Source organism: Ambystoma mexicanum, chromosome 5q (genome assembly GCF_040938575.1).
Source record: "Ambystoma mexicanum isolate Mex_15411 chromosome 5q, UKY_AmexF1_1, whole genome shotgun sequence".
Lineage (NCBI taxonomy): Eukaryota > Metazoa > Chordata > Amphibia > Caudata > Ambystomatidae > Ambystoma > Ambystoma mexicanum.
The window spans coordinates 248068941-248090572 of NC_090933.1; positions in this window are offsets into that span (position 1 = coordinate 248068941).

A 21632-nucleotide genomic window follows, 5' to 3' on the forward strand; every position below is an offset into this window, starting at 1 on the left:
CTTACAGCATCCAGCAATACATATCTGCCCAAGAAGGCTTATACCCCCAATGCCATTTGCTGTAGCTTGCGACTCGAGCAAACTTAAAATTGATGGTTGCAGGCGCCAATTTCCAATCTAATGATTCCATCAAGAATCTGATGTCTTCATCCTGTCTCCCTTAGTTGACTCCCACCAACCCTCCATATGCTGCACAGCGCTGTTATACAATGTGCACCATGCCTGCTTGAACATCCCTATATTCGTTTTTGACAATCAACCCTCTACAAGTCACAGGCACCTTATATAACAATCCTCTACACATTTTAGGGTATCCTTACTGGTAACTCCTCTACTTGTGGTGCCAGCTGCCCACGGAACCACAATCACTGTGAACAAGAAAGTGGATCAGGCACACAGATGTCCACTCTAAGAAGGGGAGTAACCACTGTTGAAATTATGGGGGGACCGATATTACCAGATGCACATCTAGGTTTGTGAGCTTGGAGAAGTTTAGCAGCAATACTTCCCGGAATTACTCTGAAATCTCTATTGTAAAATAAAAAAGCTGTACACATTGAGAATATGGTTGAAGTCTGCGGAACGAACGAAGGATATAAGACCTGTACAAAGGATTGATTCACTGAGGACTGTCTTTCACTTAGGAAGGATGAGTTTTTGACATACGCTTTTACTTGTGGAAAGCATGAGCAAAGGGAATTCACCAATCCTTATGGGATGCCACCCCAAAGTTTGATGGACTCTAGGAGTTTGCCTATGGTTAGCAAACCGTCACTTGTAGGGGATGGAGTCTGGAGATTTGCTACTGGACAAACTACCTTTCACCCATAGGGGCAGATGGATTCTGGGCATTGTCACCAGGACAATAATCTACATTTCACCTCTAAGAAGTACCGAGTCTGCCTGTTTTCCCAGGGACATAACACTTAATTTCACCAGTTAGATTCTGGGCATTGTCTCACTCATACGAAGGATGTGCAACACACATTTACTTGTCAGAATAATGGGTTCAGAGAAAATGCAAGGCCCCAGGAACAAAGCAAGACTTACTACCTGAAGGATGGATGGCTCCATGGATTCAAAATATGTCCCCTGTAAGGAGGTTGGCTTCAGGGAATTTACTTGTGGACTAAAACAATGTTTCCCTTGTACGAAGTAGGGGTTTTGAGGCGATTACCCATTGCGAAGAATCTGTTAACTATAGGAAGGATGGGGTTGGGGATTCGCCCATGGACAAAGATCCTGCTACCTGTAAAAATAATGGACTTTGGGAATCAACATGAGGAGAGAACTCGCCATTACAATTTTAAATTGCACCGGTAAGCACTAAACAAACACAATTTATTGTTATGTTGGAAAAATGGGATCTGATAATTGACGGAGAGGTGGGAGGTGAGCCAGTTACCTATATGAAGGATTGCTTATGGGGAGTGACCCCAGGATAGTGATCTAGGTACTTGTGGGAGGGAGGGATTTTAGGGATTCATCACAGGCAGAGAAATTGGTTGCCCAAAAGAAGGATGGTTTTGGAAATTTAGAAAATAAGACAGTGATCAAAAACCTGTGAGAAATGAACAGAGTGGAATAATTACTCAAGGTGATCTCCCACAACACCCTATTCAACCAGCCACAGTCTGAGACAGGCCAGGTTCCTCCCCAAAGTACCCCCAGTAGCATAGACCAGCCTCAAGTGTTTTCTCTGCCAAATATGCCAGGGATTCATGACCTACAAGTAGTGTGCAATAAAGAAATATTGAAAAACACATGTTCAAGAATGGATTAAAGTGATGAACACAGGGAACACATTCTGTTACCTTTGGAAAGCATGGATTCTGGGATGTACTTAACCACGCATATACACCCTGTCATTCAGATGAACAACCAGTTCAGTTTATTTCTACTGTTAGCCGTTGTAAGGAAAGGTTCTGATCCATCACCTAAGGATATAAAACTGCTGAAATATAGAAAAGACAGGTCCACTGGGTTTATAAAGATGAGGAAACTGCTCACACTAAAAAAGATGGGTTCATGCAGGGAAGCAGAATATTTTATCTATTTTATCTGCATAAAGAATGGATCTGGGCATTCTCTCCAGAGACTGGGAACTTTCCCTTTAGGATGGATGGGTGTCTGAGGATTCACTGAGGGAAAATAGAACCAGTCACGTGCAGAAAAGATCTTTTCTCTTGATTGACTATATAAAATAGCTTGGAGTATTAAGCTGTTGCCTCAGACATTTGTATTTTTGTTCTAGAGGGCAAAGGTTCAAAGCCCGACCAGGCCAGCTCTGCCCTTCTCCAGTGCAAAGTCTATAAACAAAGTAGTATTTCAATAGCTAATAACACCTATTATTACTCAGCAGCAGGAAGTGCTACATTTAACATTATGTATAATCTAGTGGCAGGGAACCTGTAAAACAGTATAGACCTCTAGACTTAGCACAAAGGTACATAGCTTCACATCTTTCAAGCTGGATGGTCCAGAGGAGTGTCACAGGGCTATATAAATGCTCCCCCTCCAAGACGGGATGGGCTGAAGTGGTTATCCCACGGACACAGAGCCTTCCACTTACAGTGCAGGATGAGCTCAGTGGATCAGAGCAGGTATACATCATTCAACACAAATAATCGACAGGTACAATAAGACTGGAATGGAGCAAATGTTTTAACAAAGAAATAGAACCTTCTATTCCTCAGACTTGAAGGATTCAGAGCTGTTCCCAGGAACAAGGGGCTTGTGAAATTGGCTAAGGGCTTGACATCCATATCAACACCACCCTTAATTAAGAATGGATGCAATTTATTTTGGAATTGAATGGGATGCCTAACTCAACACTGCACCATTTTAATGACATGGATTGACCAGTGCTGTGCTTCCTGGTCTCTTTCTGGAGGCCTCACATTGAGGTTGTTGAATTGACCTCATCATCCATTCTTGGGCCTCTCTCTCAAGGAGTGAAATCTTTGAGTGATTTTGCATGCTAGGCCAATGCAGCACCTGGCATATTGCTGTAAACACTCCAAGAGAAATGAGCCTTCCTGTATTCTTATCCATCCAGTTTTGGTTTTCTCTCTGAGGAGATTGCAAACCAAAAGCGTAGGTGCACACTCAATTTCCTCAAATATCCCCTTGTATCCACAACAATGGGACAACTCTTTCACCATCTCCAACGTTTTCCCTGCTCTTCTTGCAGCCCACACCTTCCCATGATCTTCTTCTATGCTCCATCAGCATCAGGCTCTATGCACTTACCCACTCTAATCTCTCTTAGTGGTTAGGGTCTAATAATTGCAGCACGTTATCCTAACAATCTTGTTTTCTAAACTCAGCTCTACTATGGCTGGGGGCAGTATATGTGCCATGGGGGTAGGGAGACCAAGGAAGAAACACATGAAAAGTGAAAAACAAGAATATTATATTGCAGAGAAGAATATGGTCTCATGCCCCAAAGCATTCATCTCCTGTGTCCCTGAATACTTACCAAGTGGGCTGGACGCTCAGGCGCAGGCGGTGCCTTTATGGATTGGAATTTGGGATGCGTTTCTTTCAACTCGAGGATTTGATGTTGGCTGGGCTGGGGCTGCAGGTGGCTCGGCTTTCTTGTGCCTCACACTAAAGGCCATTCTTATCAAACACTTTACAATGACTTAATTTCTTTTTGTTCAAATTATTCTACACAAAAAAATACATTGCAATTTAAAACAAAAGTTATCTTTTCATGTCTTCATGATTCCCTACTCATGTTCTCCTTTAGACACACTTTGTACGTGAGCTTATCAAATTAAAGATGGTTTGCTTTCTTAGTTCAAACACAGTTAAAATGCATTTTAACCAGTTAAACCTCTGTGCTTGTCAGTATTTCTCTTCGTGTGTTGCACAGAGTCACACAAGTCAAAATACGTGGCCCTCCTTCTAATAAATGTGAAATGTTTTATTTATATAAGAAGTTTCCAGCATACTTTGTAGTGATATTTACAATTCAGCTGAACCAAGTTTGTGGGCTTAGAGTGGGGTTGTGTCTTACAATTTGGTAGTGATCCTGATATGTGGAAAACTCTCTGTCATCCTACAGACAAGGATAGGGTGCTCTGAAACTACTACAGCAGTGATTTGTAGCAGTAAATAAGAAGCTTAAATTAACATAACATATGTGGAAAACTCTGTCATTCCCCTATCCCTTCTCTCTCTCTGCACTTGCACGATCCAAATGTTCACAAGGCCTAGTAGGACTGCTCTTTTTCTGTATTTGGCGTATACCATTATGTTGATGTTTCCCATGTCCCCTTCCCTTTGCCGTGTGGGCACTTTCAAACAACAATTTTCTTGATGTATAATTGCCTTACAAATGCCCAATAATATAAATAGGAAATTGAAGCAAGTGACTAAATGCATCCCGCAGGTGTGTTCTTTTCATGTGAGTTGGTAAAAACACATTCATGAATGGGGCAAGGCATTATTTTGAAGCCTCTTCACTTTAAATTGAGACTGCTTCCCTGTCTTATGTTAGGTGCTGTCAAATACATGAGGCAACACCTACCTGCTTGCTTTATCTGAGCCATATATCTCAATACTATTGAATCATATGCACCACACATGAAAGCGTGAGTGGTAGAGTAAATGGTAGAGGCATTGATCAACGTATGTTCCTGTGTTCAGTACAACAGATGATGCAGCAAGAGAATTTTTCTACCATTTGTAAGTTCAAAATGCAACATCTTGTAGCAGAAATAGTGGTAAACCTCAGAGCTATCAGGACTACTGGTAGTCACAAGTCCCAACTGGGTCCCAAATCCAACATAAAATTCTTGAGTTTTATTATATCGGTTCACCCCTCTAGTGGAGGACAGTGGTAAGCGATATGTAACTTCCGCTTTACACCTCAAATTTTCCACATATTAGTCATTACCTCACTGGTGAAATGACTACCCCACCAGACTCAATCCTTTGAGGAAGGCCAAAATGAGAAAATATGTGATTTTTCAATAACATAGCTACTATCTTGCTATTCAGAGCAGGGAAAACACTCGATCCATTTAGTAAAGAGACATGTAACGGTCATCTCTGTTGCAACGTGCACAACAAATCACTGGACCAAAAGGTCAATCTGAACATCAGACCATAGTAATGTCATTCCTCTCTTTTGTTAAGAAGCTTGGTGAGTTGGAGAACTCGGTTTGAATTGAGCACCCCAGGTACCCTTTTAAGTAAATATTTAGGTCTTGACCCATATAATGCCAGTAAGCAACCTCATTTAGAATCTCCATTGTCTTTTGAAATGAAATCATTGCTGAACAGCTGTTGCTGCATCATGCAAGTGATTTAACTTCATGCTTCAAACTGAGTACCAGGTGCTGATCATAACCAGTTTGGGGTTTCCTAACCAAAACTCCAGCTTCAATTTCAAACATTTTCTGGATCTTATAGATATTTATTTGTATACACATATTTATTGAACATATTAAACATTACAATCAAAAATTCAACACGTTTTCAAAACACAGACCCTCCCACCCGACCCCCCTTCACAGTAAATGAAAAACAAACAATAGCAACATCACTTTACCCATTTCAACATATTTGACTCTTGAGTAAAATGGTATAGCAGAAACACAGATTACAACTCCAGGAATCTTCCCCAGATTTGTTCATAAATGTTGGATTTCTTATTCTTAAACAAGATCACCCTCTCCAATGCAGCTATTTGCAGTAAATCATTCATCCAAATAGAGGCAGAAGGTACCTGCTCACTCTTCCAAACCTGCAGTATATTTTTCTTTACCGATAACGATGCTCCGAAGAACCAGCATCACTGCGGGAATGTGTCATGCCTGCGCCATGGGCACATACATTGGCGACCATTATGGACTAATTGCTATCCATTTAACTACAGAAAACTCTTGGAACAACCCGTATTCACTTTTTGGACCTTATTTCCCATTTGCGAGACTTTGGTGCTTTTTTATTTTACCCAACTAACTACACGTACCACAATGCACTTTGCTATAACTATCTATTTCTGGCCATTCCAATTTGTCATCATCGGAACTACAATCCCCAGAAGCCCTAGGGATCAGCGCTGCTTTCACCAGCTCAGGAACAGAGAGGGAGGAGGCAGATTGTATTCAGGTGTGCTGATCCAGGTGCGGCCAATTAGCCTGCCTCTGTGCTGGGCAGGGCGGTTTAAAAGCTGCTGCCTGCAGGGGCTCAGTCTCTTGCATTAAGAGTCCTTCCAGCACCTTTTTGCTTCGAGCTACTGATCTTTGTATGCGGTTCCTCTTTACTCCTGCTTTGATCCAGTGCCCTTCCAGGCTCCTGCCTTGCAGCCAATCACGCTCCGCTACTACCTTCCGTCCTTACCTTCCAGGCTCCAGCCTTGCAGCCGATCACGCTCCGCTGCTACCTTCCGTCCTTGCCTTCCAGGATCCAGCCTTTCAGCCGATCACGCACGGCTGCTACCTTCCGTCTTTGCCTTCCACGCTCCAGCCTTGCAGCTGATCACGCTCCGCTGCTACCTTCTGCCATTGCCTTCCAGGCACCTGCCTTGAGGCCGATCACGCTCCGCTGCTACTTTCCGCCATTGCCTTCCAGGCTCCTGCCTTGCAGCCGATCACGCTCCGCTGCTACCTTCCGCCCTTGCCTTCCAGGCTCATGCCTTGCAGCCGATCATGCTCCGCTGCTACCTTCCGCCATTGCCTCCCAGGCTCCTGCCTTACAGCCGATCATGCTCCGCTGCCTTCAACCTACAGTCTTCGTCCGCTGGGCTTTCAGTCTAGCAGCCTTCTACAGTCCTCCTGCAGCCTTCTACAGTCAGCGGCCCTACTCCTTTGGGCTCACTCCTTGCTGCCCGGCCCTTCTGGGCTCCTTGCCATGCAGCCTGCTTCACACCACTGCCCTAAGCCCTTTCCCTCTGGGCTTCCTTCCTTACAGCCCTGCTTCTTTTTGGGCTTGCTCATTTCTTCCTTGCTTCTTTGAGCTTTCAACCTTGTACCCTACCGTCCTCTGCCATCCACAACAGCTTACCTACATTATTTACTTTCAGTTACTGCAGTCCCCCTGTTTCCTGACTGCTGCTCCCTTGCTTTCTTTCTTGTTTTCAACCCTCTGTTTCTTTATTCCTATCCAATCCTGTTATACGGCTTTCCCTTCATTTCCTTCTGCTAGTTTGCTATTTCGACTTCCTTTTCCCTGGATTTGTCTGTTAGTGGCTTCTCCTGTACTGTTTGTAGACCCCTTGTACAGAGCTTGTCTGTTGGTTTCCGTCAGGCAACCTCTGCCCCTTCCCTTGTCTCGTTTCTGCGTTACAGACACTCATAGCTGTTGTTCCAAGCCATGAGCAAACAGCGTGGGCCTCTGTTATAGCAAACTGTGCAGAAGGCTAGAGTTTTCCTAAAGTCCATGGAATACTCTTTTCCTATATCTGCATACACCCCAAGAGGGAATCCATTCTGTACCTTTTTCCTTGCTACACTTGCCTACTCTTCGTTCTCCTTTCTTTCAGCTGTGTGTGTACTTATCTGTCCACTTTACTTTGGCACAACCACCCAAACCCTTCCTGGGTGTCCTGTGCCACTCTTAATAGAGTGCCATCCGTGACAGAATGACAGATCTGTTATCAAATCCTCTTTCCATAGGACAATGCTAGCAAAATTAAAATCCACATGAAGCATCAGTACTTTGTTCATTGTCTTTGTGACTTAATTCCAGAAATCCCTTAAACTACTACATTCCCACATCATGTGCTCAAACAAACCCTCTCTGTGTTTGCACCTCCAACATACCTCTGACTTTAGCAAGCCCCTTTCATATAGTTTCTGGGGTGTCCCGTATACTCTGTTCAGGAATTTGATCCGTCTCACGCTTTCTCCCAAGTTTAATGAATCAAGGTCACATTTGTGCACAAGTTATTCCACCTGCTCACACTCATTTCTGAACCCAATACATTGGGCCATTTATCTAGTAATATCTTATTAGTCTCTTTATATTTTCCAAGATGTTTATAGACCTTGGAGGCAAAGTGTCCTTCTAACTTGAATTCTTGCAACAACTCAGCCCAGTCTGTCTGCACTCCAGGGAGTCTATTACCGACAGCCCTCTTCATTCTTCGATATTCCCCATAGGTACAACATTCTAGACCTCTTTCAGAAGTTGGTCTGTTAAAAATGATACATTTTCTATCTTCGAAAAGATCGCCCAGCCATTGGGTACCGCTCAGAAACCAATTTGGCCAGAATAGTGTTTTCCCTTTCAACTTAATCGCTGTGTCTAACCACAGTGATGAGTTATATGAGCAGGAGTAATTTTCTGTGGTGAGCTTCAAGAGGCTATGCCAAAATTCTCTCAAGAATGTCAGCGGCACGTACGATTTGCACCCAATTGCATCCTCTGATGATAGCAATGCCCTGGGAGACATTGGAGTACATTTGCTCCTTTCTGCCTGTGTCCAAACATCTGGCAAATTCTCAATAAAGGGGAGTAAATGTCTTGCTCCAAATGCCAGGTGATAGTTTGTTAAATCTGGTAACCCTATGCCTTCCTTCTCCATACTCAATTGTAGCTTCCACAGCTTCAGGCATGGTTGTTTACCATCCCACAAGAAAGATTGTATCATACTCTCTATTTTCTACTTTGCCTTTTTCTTCGCCATCATAGGATCTGATGTCATCTTGATTTTGTTCACTCTTCCCCACAGGCTCAGCCCCAGTTTGTTCCATCTTCGTAAATCATCCTTCAAGTTCTCTGTTACACACTGCAAATTGACTTCCATCATGCGGTTCACGTCCTTTGTCAGCCATATGGCCAAATATAGCATTCTCTCCAGGCACCAACTGAAACCATAATTTCTCAGCCGTTGACTCGAACACGCCTCTGATGCTGCCAAAGCTTCTGATTTTGACCCGTTTATATGAGTGCACGTGGAAGGTATCAATTTGATTCATTGCCACTGGCACAGATGTGTCCACACCTTGCAGCACCACTAGCATGTCATCTGCATACAGCCAATGTTTTTGAGATGCTTGCTCGAATTGAACCCCCTATATCAAGGTATATCCTCTTATCTTTGCTGCTAACAGTTCTGTTGTAAGGACAAATAGCAGGGGGGAAGAGGACAGCGTTGTCTTGTTCCTCTGCCTAGTTCAGATCCTTCTGAGGACAATCCATTGCCCCACACACTTGCTGTAGGTTTTGAGTACAGCAGCCATATCCATTGAATAGTGATTTCTCCTAGACCAATATCCTCCAACAGGGGCACCTGCCAGCAGGCCCCCACTCATGTCCCCCAGCACCCCCACCCCCCAGCAGTCAGGTGCACCTGCCAGCAGGCCCCCACTCATGTCCTCTTGCACCCCCACCCCCCAGCAGTCAGGGGCACCTGTCAGCAGGCCCCCACTCATGTCCCCTTGCACCCCCACCCCTCAGCAGTCAGGGGCACCTGCCAGCAGGCCCCCACTCATGTCCCACTCATGTCCCCCAGCACCCTCACCCCCCAGCAGTGCAGGGCACCTGCCAGCAGGTCCCCACTCATGTCCCACTCATGTTCCTCTGGACCCCCACCGCCCAGTAGTCAGGGGCACCTGCCAGCAGGCCCCCAACCATGTCTCCTTGCACCCCCACCCCCCAGCAGTCAGGGGCACCTGCCAGCAGGCCCCCACTCATGTCCCACTCATGTCCCCCTGCACCCCCACCCCCCAGCAGTCAGGGGCACCTGCCAGCAGGCCCCACTCATGTCCCACTCATGTCCCCCTGCACCCTCACCCCCCAGCAGTGCAGGGCACCTGCCAGCAGGCCCCCACTCATGTCCCACTCATGTCCCCCAGTACCCCCACCCCCCAGAAGTCCGGGGCACCTGCCAACAGGCCCCCACTCATGTCCCCCAGCACCCCCACCCCCCAGCAGTCAGGTGCACCTGCCAGCAGGCCCCCACTCATGTCCCCTTGCACCCTCACCCCCCAGCAGTGCAGGGCACCTGCCAGCAGGCCCCCACTCATGTCCCACTCATGCCCCCCTGCACCCTCACCCCCCAGCAGTCAGGGGCACCTGCCAGCAGGCCCCCACTCATGTCCCACTCATGTCCCCCTGAACTCCCACCCCCCAGCAGTCAGGGGTACCTGCCAGCAGGCCCCCACTCATGTCCCACTCATGTCCCCCTGCATCCCCACCCCCCAGCAGTGCAGGGCACCAGCCAGCAGGCCCCCACCCATGTCCCACTCATGTCCCCCTGCACCCCCGCCCCCCAGCAGTCAGGGGCACCTGCCAGCAGGCCCCCACTCATGTCCCACTCATGTCCCCCAGTACCCCCACCCCCCAGAAGTCAGGGGCACCTGCCAGCAGGCCCCCACTCATGTCCCCCAGCACCCCCACCCCCCAGCAGTCAGGTGCACCTGCCAGCAGGCCCCCACTCATGTCCCCTTGCACCCTCACCCCCAGCAGTGCAGGGCACCTGCCAGCAGGCCCCCACTCATGTCCCACTCATGCCCCCTGCACCCCCACCCCCCAGCAGTCAGGGGCACCTGCCAGCAGGCCCCCACTCATGTCCCACTCATGTCCCCCTGAACTCCCACCCCCCAGCAGTCAGGGGTACCTGCCAGCAGGCCCCCACTCATGTCCCACTCATGTCCCCCTGCACCCCCACCCCCCAGCAGTGCAGGGCACCAGCCAGCAGGCCCCCACTCATGTCCCACTCATGTCCCCCTGCACCCCCACCCCCCCGCAGTCAGAGGCACCTGCCAGCAGGCCCCCACTCATGTCCCACTCATGTCCCCCTGCACCCCCACCCCCCAGCAGTGAAATGGCGATTCCATGACACAAACCAAAAGTCAACTATGTACATCAACACATGTCCGCCACACGAAGGCAGGCAGTAGCGTCCCTGCGCATTAAAAAAATGTGCGCTATCAAAAAGCACGTATATACAGCTCTGATGAATTTCCCATACTGTGGCCCTCTAGGACAAATGACGTGCAAAGGGGTACGTGCCAAACACGGACACCCACTGTGTCAAAAATAGCGTGTATTTCGTGGTGCGCGGGAAGTTTCACACGCGATTGTGCCTGGGTGAGCGGGGTACATGTACTTCAGGGGCTCACGGGAAGTTGGGCTTGCGGGAAGTTTTACACGTGATAGGGCCTGTGCGAGCGGGGTACGTGTAAATCTGGGGTAGGCGGGGAAGTACAGGAGGCAAAAGCGCGGAACGCCCACACGCACGCGCCAAAAAAGACGCGCTAATCCGGAAACCCGTACGCCAGCAGGAAGCAGGCGTAGGTGGACCCGCGCAGCATAAAAGTGCGCGCAAACAACAAGCAAGCTCAGACGCCAGGATGAACATACCGTTCCTAGCAGCAGTGGTCGTGGGAAACCGCAGGAGGAGGAGGAGGATAGTCAGGCCCAGAATTTTCACACCCAGAACCAGCATTTTTGGCATGCCTGATGACCAGGTGTATGGGAGGTACAGGTTTCCACCTCACATAATACTCGACCTGGTCAGTGAGTGGGAGGATGACCTCACATCACCCACCCTCTGCTCCCAAGCACTCAGCCCCCTGGAGAAGGTCCTCAATGTACTGCACTTTTTGGCCACCAGATCATTTCAGCGGACAAGTGCCATAGTGGGGGGCTGTCACAGGCCACGCAGTCACGCTGCCTACACCAGGTCTTGGCCATCATGACTGCACGCCCATAAGTGCGCAGGCACATATACCTGCCCAGAACACCTGCAGAAAGGCAGGCTGTCGTCCAGGATTTCTACGGGGTGGCACAATTCCCCAAAGTCCTAGGTGCCATTGATTGCACCCATGTGGCCCTACGTCCCCCCAGGGCATCAGAACACATCTATAGAAACCGCAAGCACTGGCATTCCATCAACGTGCAGGTAGTATGTGATGCCAAGGGAATCATCACCTCAGTATATGCCAACTATCCAGGGTCCACCCACGAAGGTTTCATTTACAGAATGTCAACCCTAAACCGGGACCTAGAAGCTGGGCGGCATGGCGATACATGGCTGCTTGGTGAGTATAAATGCCACAGCACATGCATGCATGCCAGATACTGAGTCATGTCACAACACCACTAATGATACACATCACCACCTCCCCAGGGGACAGTGCCTACCCTCTGAGCACCCACATGATGACAACAATTCGGAACCCCACCACGCCACCCGAGGTAAGATACAACACAGCCCATATTGCAACCCGGGGCATAGTGGAGCGCACATTCAGAGTGCTCAAGTCACGCTTTCGCTCCCTTGTCTGTTCTGGTGGGCAGCTGTTATACGCTCCCCCAGTAGTGTGCAGGATCATAGTGGCAGCATGTGTCCTGCACAACGTTGCAACACGCCGGGGCCTGCTGGTTGATATGGTGGTGCCCCCACATCCCCAACCACATGCACACCCGCTGCGCATGGGAGGGGAAAGGGCACGGGGTGAGGCAGCCCGAACACAGCTGGTGGCTAATTACTTCACTTAGAATCACACCCCTGTGGAGTGCACACAGCCCTGCCACATACCAGCTGACAATCAATGATGATGACATGAGGGACAGTCAACTGTCAAAACCATACCATCCTGGTCACCTGGAAGTGTCACAATGTGTGCATCCCTATCTACAGAAACACCACCAATGCTGTGTCATCAAAAGACACATATGCTGCTAAATGCATGACCCCCTTGCAAAATACAACATGAGAACAGTGCCATGTCACCCAACCCCTCCCCAGCACCGCCACCCAACACACCATGGCATTTCATGCTATGTGAGAGCAAACAAAGCAATCCCAAAAACCTGACACAAGTGTCACAAAGTACAGTGTCCCTAATGGAAACTGGCCACACACAATATGCTCCTAGTAATGTTGAACTAAAAGCACACATGACCAAATACTTACCTACTAAACAATGCATCTAGACAAGTTCAAACATTTCTAAAACATGACAGTACTAAGTTAAAGTAGTCGTAGTCATACAACCTGAATATGCCACCACATCGCCCCCTTCAAACTGTAGTCTTGCAGCCTTCAAAACTGGTCTGTGTACTGCATACAACATGAACTCCATCTCCAAAGTAGACGGACTTGTGAAGTCATGAGGAATGAACCTGCAAATTCAGAGGGAGACATGGAAGCAAAATCATACATTAATACACCATGCAGTGTACAATACAACAACAATATACACAAGGAATGTCTACACAGTATTGACTACAGACTGCCCACACAGCTCATGGGAGCCCAACTTCACTGTGTACATCACTGTCACTTGGTCACACCCTTTACAAGCCCATGGAAACGGGAAGCAGGAGGGGTGTGTGTCTCATGAACCCAAGCATCTAACCCAAACTCAGGACAAGCCTGCATGTGCCGAGCCGGAATACAGTGTATGCCCACGGGAGCCACACAAGGCAACACACTGTCAAATTATTTTTTAAAAAAATCAAAAATCTAAAATCTAAAATCTAAAATCAAAAATGGCCATGTGGGGGCTAGAGGGGGGGGAAGCCACCCAGGAGGTCCGAGGACAGGGTGCGCACCAACAGCCACCTGTGTGGATGTTGGGGAAAAAAACACCTCATGGGCTCATGGCCTGCACGGCTATGCCAATGTGGGAGAATTGCTGCCATCGCTCTCATGACCCTCTGCTGCTGCATCAGGAGGAGGTGGTGCTATGGAAGGCAGCCCACGCAAAGCCCTGGTATCGTCCTCCATGGCAGCAAGCATGCGGGTGTGGAAGGTCTCGTTCTGGAGGATTATAGTGCGGAGATCCCCATGCAACACCTGACGTGATGCCCTGAGCTCCTCCCGAGTTGCCCGCATCTAAGCTGAGAGCGTACTTGTGAGGTGCTCCAGCCGCTGTTCTGCCCTTAAATTAGCAGAAGTCTCAAGCTCAAGAAGAGTCTGCCTGAGGTTATGGAGTTCTTCACTCAGGGCTTCCCTGTGGGCCTGGGACTCTATTGAGATGGATTGGCGCAGAGTCTCCAGTGCCGCCCGTCGGTCCCTGTTGGATGCCAACATGCCTTCCCTGTGTGATTGGCAAATGGAGTCTGTTGCCTGCTGTAGTTGCTCCATCTGCCTTTCAGGGGGGATAATGGAAGTGGCCACCCTCTCCATTGCCTGAGCCATCATTTCAACTGATGCTGCCTGTTGGGTTGCCATAGCGTACATGGAGTTCTCCCATACGCTATTGCCTGGTGGCGTACGGCCACCGCGTCGATGGCACCACACCGGTTTGGGGCAAGGCAATGTGCACCTTGCTGTGCTGGCACCGCCAGAGGCTGCAGGACTGCATTCCCACTCTGATCTGCTGGCCCAGGAACAGGATCAGAGGCTGTGGAGTGTGACCCTGCATCCATAACCGCCAAAGGCGCCTCTACCAACACTGACATCCCCATAGAGGGATCTACCCCTGGTGCAGGTGGGTTGGACAGAACAGAATCCCTGCCAGAAACACTTACCTGTCTCATCATCGGAATCAGCACCTGAATAGAGGTCTGGGGAGGTGCACCCAGAGACACCCCTGGAAAGTATGGTCTGCAGGAGGATTGGGTTTTCACCCACCACCACACCATGTCCCCCGCTGGTGCCTGGTCGTGCCTGGGATTCCTCCTGGGTCTGCACCATCTCCTCAACCTCAACAGCATCAAGTGCGTCATCCCCTGCAAAAACATGAAAGAGAAAAAATGTAAACAGGCATTAGCACCATAGCACACAAATAGGCCTGTCAAGCTACAGAACCAGTATATGATTCACACATGTCCCACATGACTATAACCCTCCCATGCTTGCACTGTCACTGAGTAGTAAGGGGAGGCAAAAGGCAGACACTGATGACACGAATATGGGAGAGCAACACATTTGCTGCATGCTGGGTAGAACTGCCATCACACATTGGCCTGTGAGTGGCATGTCCAATACACATAGATGACACATGGCAGCACACAGATGGCATTTAACATAGCCTTGGTACATTTGACAAGTACAGCCATATGTCAGTGATTGAGTACTGTCACCCATCCATGTGAGATGGACATGATGACATGAAAAATGCTGCATACTGTGACTAAGTACACATGTGCCACTCACTGCAACACATGCAAGGTACAAGAATACATTAATAGTTGTCTGATCTATTTTTCGTCACATTGACATCACAGGAAACATCTGTCATTTTCCACATGCAAACAGGCACTCATCTAAACATTTGTGCTGGCCAATACTCCATCAGCCTGAACGGTCTCATTGTGTACATAACCAGGTAAAGCATTGCCCCAGTGTGTCCAGTAAACAATGACCGAAGCATATCATATATGTCACAATATGGTTGATAAATGTCTAGCAAAAAAGGGGAGAGTGGAAAATATTATCCTGAAGGCACACTTACAAATTCTGACCAAAGTAGTTGCAAGATGGCAGTACAAGGTCAACTGCACAATTGTGGACCTAATAGGATACTGTGGGCAGAAGGGATGCAGTCATAGCCAAATACAAGGCACGTGATCCCATGTGAGGAAGGAAATGGGTGACCCATAACACTCTTGAGTACACACCCTCGCCTGGCACTCAATCAGAACCCGTCACCCAAAATACATACACATGCACTACACACACACGCATGGGCACTCACCGGACAATGCTTCGTAATCAGGTAGTTCTCCCACACCTCGGCTCTGTTCCTCTGTGACGAAGGTCCCAGAAACAGACTCATGTTCAGTGAGTTTGTTGTCCTCTTGTGGAGACCCACCGCCAGTCACCAGAGTAGCGGCATGATTTGAGGCCAGCTTCTTCTTTGCTCTGCGTTTCAGGTCGTTCCACCGCTTGTAGCAATCACCAGCTGAGCGCCTCACAAATCCAAGGGCACTTATGCGGTCTGCGATGATCTGCCAGTGTGCCTGACATTGACCAGGTGTGGTGTTGCACCCTGCAGTCAACAGCATTTCATGGCTATGTGCCGACACATAGCCCACAAGTGCATCAAGTTCCGAATCATTGAAACAAGGCTTCCTTGAGGTAACGGAGTGTGTAGCCGTGCCTGGGGTCTCAGCCTGTTCTGCCAGAGCACCCTTCTTCCTCTTTTTAAGGTGGAGCGGAGCCAGAGTGGCTAACGCTGCTCTGGTCAGTAGGGGCAGAAACACTGGTGGACTGGGTAGTTGGAGTGTGCAAATGCACAATGACCATAGGACTTGGTGCAGGCATTGTCTGAAGTGTGATGTTGGCAGGGGGAACATCAGTATGGTGGACCAGGACCGACACTGTCCTGGCTGGGAGAGTCAGAGCTGGGGTGGATGGAGCTGCAGCTGCCCCTGCAGCCTCTCCACCCTGCCTACTTGGGGCAGCAGATGACATAGCTGCCCCAGATCCACGTGGCTTGGTGCCAACAACTTGCACCGCTACACGTGGCTTAGACTTGTTGACCTGGAAGTCAGCCAGGGAGTCATCCTGTGCCAGGTCAGATGCCACAATGGCCTGGTCCAACAAGGGCTGAGCTGGGATGGTCTCAGCCACGTTTCCCTCAATCATGGGGGGGGCATGATTGGTCCTCCCCACATGGGGGTATAGGGGCAGCCTGCAAATCCTGGCCACATCCCCTACTATGCCCACCACGTCCACCTCTTGAAGGTCGGCCACCTTTGCCTCCCTTACCGCTTGTTTGCCTCCCAACCATGGCACTGATGTTGTTGTGCGTATGGCAGGAGCAGTAAACTATTGTCCTGGGCAATTGGGGGTCAAAGGGGTAGGGTACTAGATGGAATTCGTACCTTAGTGCTCTAACAAGGCTGTCTGTAACCCCTGGGGGAAGATGACGGGTCAAGCAACGCACAGGCAGCCCAAAAACAAAAATAAACGGGCACGCAACCCCTCGTAGACCACGTGCGTGGAAAAATGAACCCGCACTACGCTGTGGCACCCAGAAACACAAAAATAAGCGTACGCGTACTACACGCAGCCGACAATGACCTCTGAAGAGGAGTGCGACACACGGGGCAAGCACAGTTGCTAAGTACGTGCGGAACTCACCGTCTGCCTGGAATAAGAACGTGAAAAATACGCGCGTGTGCGCGTTGGCAACACCCCCACCAAAAGAAGAATTGTACGCTGTCTGAGGAGACAGGACAAAAGGAGCAGTGAACACTGTTTGAGGAAACAGGCCCAAAAAAAGTAGAAAAATTAAAGCTGTCAGAGGTAACAGGGAGTACGAACTTGAAACGCTGTGAAGTAATCACGTGTGAACCGACAAGAAGTACAGAATTCACCCACTCGCTCTCCACGAGAAGCACGTACAAGAAAATGGCGTTCTACACGTACGTTTTAAACCGGCCCACACGTACACGTCACTTACACGTGTACGTGTCCTTTCCTCCAATTACACGCGCTGACACTCGGACGTGCAGCTTTTCCACGTGTGCTCTGTCATCACCTGCTATGTCACGTCACAGACACGCTTACACGCTAAGGGCCTTTGCTCGAATTACACGCTGACGTGCAAGATTTTCACGTGCCAAATCACTCCGTATCAAGCTGGCCACGTGTTTACACACGGAAGACCACGCTCCTGCCCAGAAGGCCGAATAACTGCCCCCCAGAGCCCCAAGCTTGCTCCCACCTGCCATCTGCTGCTGCCTGATTGCCTGCTGCCCACGTGCCCTGCCATTTGCTGCCTGCACGTCAGCCAGGGGTGCTGTTGCTGTGACCACCCCTGCTGGAACCGAAGACTCCCGACTGCTATTCCATCACTCCACAGCCCAGCCCCAGGATCCAGTTGCCCACCCACACCTGCCTCTGGGGTTGCCATGTCGGGCACTACACCATCTGGCACCACTGGCAACCCCCAGCCAGAGAGGCAGAGGGGCACCAGCTTCACTGCCACCGAAGTTGGTGTCCTGGTGGAGCAAGTCCTGGGGCAGTATGATGCCCTCTTCGGAAGTTTGCGCGCCGACAAGGAAGGACAGACTCGGATCTGGACGGACATCGTGACTGCCATCAACGCGGAGGGGGTGGCAGTCCGCGACTTCCAACATGTCAAGAAGCGCTGGGAGGACTTCAGGTCCAGGACCCTCAACAAGGCCCGGCGCCTCTTGAAGGCAGCGGATGCTAAGGGACGCCGGGGCCACCTGTCGGAACATCAGATGAGGGTCCTGGAACGAATATGCCCAGCGCTCAATGTCCAGATCCTTGAGAGGCAGAACCGTCTGGAGTCGAGCGGTAAGTGTACATGCATACTGATTGGAAGCTGTGCGTGCGGTGGTGTGCCAGTAGTGTGCAGGTTGTACATGTGGCTTTGTAGGGCCATGTATGGATGTGTATGTACAGGGCTGTGAGGCTGACACATGCAAGTCCTTTCATGTGTGAGACACATGGATGGTGTATGTGTGGGTAAGCATGCAGGCCAAATGCAGATGTGGGAGCACACATGTTTGGATTACTGTGTATGTAAGTTGGCATGGTTGTGGTGACACACATGGATGTTGGTTCCAGCTGCATATATCTGCACCGTGTACATGTGCATGTGTGTGTATTTGACAAGGGTGCAACAGTGATGCAAAATGAATGCATGTCAGACTGATATGTAGAAGACTGATTGCCAGATGTGACATGGATGCCAATCTCATCACTGCGACAGTTGGCGGAGGTGTACACATGCATGTAAGTGTGGTGGCGTGTGTGCATGTCTAGTGCACTCCCTGTGTTTCATGTGATGTCTGGCTCACCTTTGGCTGCTCATGCTGTTGTATGTGTATGGATGGTGCTGGCTGTTGCGATAAGGCTGTGGAATAGATCATGTGTGTGAGTTGCAATGACATGTGTGTTGGGGATTGTGATGCCATGTCTGAAGTTTGACAATGCCACTCATGTACAACTGTCATGTGTGTATGAGTCCATTGTACAGTGCCCTGATGCCTGTCTCCTATCTCTCCCTGTCTGCAGCGTCAACTGATGAAGAGGGCGGAGAAGGTGCTGTGGAGCACAGCGGCAGGGATCGCACCGCCAGCCGGAGACGCAAGGCCCGGCTCCCCTCCCAGGTTGTCATCCCGTCGGGGAGTGAGGAGTCCGGTGCCGCATCCCAGGTCGCAGCTGCCGAGGCGAGGTCCAAGAGGCGGAAGTTGGAGTTGGACTCCTCGGCAGCCGAAGGGGCAGCTGAGACCCCACAGGGCACGACGGAGGAAGATGGCACAGAGTCATCCGGATTGGTGGGGGGTTTGGTGGAGGAGGAGGCCGTGCAAGGGACAGAGACGGGGTCTGGAGGTGGGGATTCCACTGGTGCTAGTGGTGCAATGCAGGGGCAGGGACAGGAGGCAGCACAGGCCGCCGCGGAGGTGCCTGTGTGTAATCCTGTCCCCGATCCTGTGACTGCATCATCTTGCACCAGCAGGGATACCTACGTCCAGACCTGTTCTAAGGGAGGGGATCGGCTTACACCAACTGGCCTTCCTCTCCCTGCGGATGTGGCTATCCGGCACCGGGTTGAGCCTGTCCTGGGTGGGGTGGCGTTGCGTCAATGTGCCATGCGAGCTGACCTGCAGTCTTTTCATGAGGAGACTGCACGTCTTCTCACATGGCTCGTTGACCGCGTTGACCCAGTGGGACAGCTCACCAGGGCCGGATTCCTCTGTTTTCTGGACCTTGTTCCGACCCCCTACTCAACTGAACCCCCTATGCGCCAGTCGTCCTCCGTGCCATCTTCCCACCCATGTGTCACCTGGGTGCCCTGTGGAGCTGCCTGTGACCCTGCGGCCAGGCTGGTGGAGGACACATCGCTGCCACAGTCGGGAGTCGGACGTCCAGCAGGGGTGGCCACCTCAACAACTGCACCCCAGCTGGAGGAGGATGTGCAGGCAGCAGGAGCCAGGGCACAGGCAGTGGCACAGCAGCACCAGCAACATGGTGGGAGCCATGATGGCTCGGGGCCTTCATCATCGGAGGGGCAGGTATCGGCCAGAGGGCAGGAGGACCCTGGATGGGAAGTGTCTTCCGTGTGGCAGCGGTTGGGCTGGCAGATAGATGCGGAGCGGCAGCAGGCGGAAGAGGAACGGCTCACGATGGTCAGGGCAGAGAACTCCATGCGTAGGTCCGTGAGGAAGGCCGAGTGCCTCGAGGCCATTCGCAGGGACCTGGAGATGCAGATGTCATCGTCCCTGCGAACCCTCGGGCCATGGAAGAGGACCGCCTCCGGGACATCGAGCAGGAGTTCGATGATGCCCTGGCCCGGGACATCAACAAGTGAGCTGTTAGACTTGCCCGCTGCCCTTGTAAATAGTTAGTTAGTTAGTTAGTATTAGGTTTCCTTTCGCTTTTTCTTTATTTTGGACCGCTTGGACAATGCACCACATTTTTGTATATAGTTTTTTTATTAGGTAGTAGTTTTTGGTTGGTTTCATTTCTTAAGTTGGGCTCATGGACCCTGGATTCTTCAATTGTACATAGTTCTACATTGGATTTATCTTTTTTATTATTTTTTTTGTGTTCACCATGGAGCAATGGTTTTTACTTTTTATTTTCCCTTGGATTTGATTTTTTGAACTGTGACTTTGGACATTTCTTTTTGGATTTCATTTGCTTATGTTTTCTTGATTTTCATAATTTATCGGACATGGGCCATTTCTTTTGTTATTCCCATTGTTCTGTGTTTAATTTGATTTACTTTCATGTTATCTTTAATATATATTTTTTTATACTTCCATTTGTGGTATCATCTCATTGGTTTCATGCATGTCATGATATGGGTTTTGACATTCACTTGCACCCATTGTGTGTGTGTGACGGACATGTGTTCATTTACATACTTGCCATTGGGGTTGTATCATGTAATTGGCATTTCTATGTGGGTGGATGCAATACTTGGGTGGGTCTTTGGCATGTGGAGGCTGTCCATAAGGGCCAGGGATCTAGATTGTGATGACGTGTTGGCTGGGGGACATGTGATGGGGCCTGCTGGCAGGTGCCCTGCACTGCTGGGGGTGGGGGTGCAGGGGACATGTGTGGGGGCCTGCTGGCAGGTGCCCTGCAATGCTGGGGGGCGGGGGTGCAAGGGACATGTGTGGGGGCCTGCTGGCAGGTGCCCTGCACTGCTGGGGATGTGGGTGGGAGGGGACATGAGTTGGACATGAGTGGGGGCCTGCAGGCAGGTGCCCTGCACTGCTAGGGGGTGGGGTGCTGGGGGACATGAGTGGGGGCCTGCTGGCAGGTGCCCCGCACTGCTTGGGGGGTGGGGTGCAAGGGGACATGAGTGGGGGCCTGCTGGCAGGTACCCTGCACTGCTGGGGGGTGGGGGTGCTGGGGGACATGAGTGGGGGCCTGCTGGCAGGTGCCCTGCACTGCTTGGGGGGTGGGGGTGCAAGGGGACATGAGTGGGGGCCTGCTGGCAGGTGCCCTGCACTGCTGGGGGGTAGGGGTGCTGGGGGACATGAGTGGGGGCCTGCTGGCAGGTGCCCTGCACGGCTTGGGGGTGGGTGTGCAAGCGGACATGAGTGGGGGCCTGCTGGCAGGTGCCCTGCACTGCTGGGGGGTGGGGGTGCAAGGGGACATGAGTGGGGCGTGCTGGCAGGTGCCCCTCAGTGCTGGGGGGTGGGGGTGCAAGGGGACCTGAGTGGGGGCATGCTGGCAGGTGCCCCTCAGTGCTTGGGGGTGGGTGTGCAAGGGGACACGA